This window comes from Sinocyclocheilus rhinocerous, unplaced genomic scaffold, assembly GCF_001515625.1.
Source record: "Sinocyclocheilus rhinocerous isolate Xijiao unplaced genomic scaffold, SAMN03320098_v1.1 scaffold1084, whole genome shotgun sequence".
NCBI lineage: Eukaryota > Metazoa > Chordata > Actinopteri > Cypriniformes > Cyprinidae > Sinocyclocheilus > Sinocyclocheilus rhinocerous.
This window is the reverse complement of record NW_015656001.1, coordinates 902,600-903,660: the sequence shown is the minus strand read 5'-3', so window position 1 is coordinate 903,660 and position 1,061 is coordinate 902,600. Positions and strand designations below refer to the sequence as shown.

The following is a 1,061-nucleotide window of genomic DNA, read 5'->3' as shown; positions in this document are numbered from 1 at the left end:
TACAGATCTTCTTTATGCACCAAGAGCTTGTAACACTCCAAAGATAAAGGAAAAATTGAAATTGCATCATATGACCCCTTTAAGGTACCTTTTCATTTTTTTTTATAATTTCAAACATCAGTTTTCAATGTTTTATGTTTAAAATATCAAAACATTATTTATGCATTTGTAACTGCAGGTTAAAGTATGCCATGTCCCTCAGAGCTGCATTAAACAATGTGTAAATGCATCTAAATGCCACTTCCAATGCAGCCTCTTTGTTTTGCAAAGATCAATTTGGTTGAAACTGATTTCATTTGCTTGGTAACAAACCAAATGCAAGAATTTAAATATAAAAAAAACTATTTATTTATTTATTTATTGCAAGACTACAAAAATGTATGAAATGACCCCTCTAAAATTGACTTTTTAAACTATATGAAGTTATTTTGCTTATTCAATACAGTAATATTCATCAGTCTCATGGCGTGAGAATGAAGTTCAACTCCTGTCCCGGCACATATTCCTTTTTGGATCATTGAACTGTTCTGACAAGCCTCATGTCAGCCTCAAAATTATATACTATATGCAGTATATATGTACAGTATTTTTTTTTCAATTGAGAAATTTAAATATACAATATATGTGTTTATTCTTTACAAAACAATAATAATAATAAATAATTTTATATGAAAGAGTTATAAAACAATAATAATAAAATAATATTTATAGTATCTAATAATCATTTATATCTTTTTTTTAATTATATCGGGTTTTTTTTATGTTGATATATATTTAAAGAAGTCCAAAATTTATTAAATTACCTCTTAAAACTCTTAAGGACTTTTTAAATACATTTTTTTTTAAATCATTAAAAAAATGAAATTCTCGAAATAATCAAAATCTAATTATAAAACAATAATATATATATATAGAGAGAGAGAGAGAGAGAGAGAGAGATTATTTTTATAATCTTGAATTTGGAAATATAAAAAAAACTATTTATTTATTTATTTATTGCAAGACTACAAAAATGTATGAAATGACCCCTCTAAAATTGACTTTTTAAACTATATGAAGTT

The 1,061-nt window shown here is 24.5% G+C and overlaps 1 protein-coding gene across 4 annotated transcripts in view; it reads left to right on the top strand.

The window, feature by feature from the left end:
- Window positions 1-1,061, top strand: part of LOC107719142 (oxidation resistance protein 1-like) — a 98,988-nt gene that overhangs the window by 77,491 nt on the left and 20,436 nt on the right. The window lies entirely within an intron of this gene.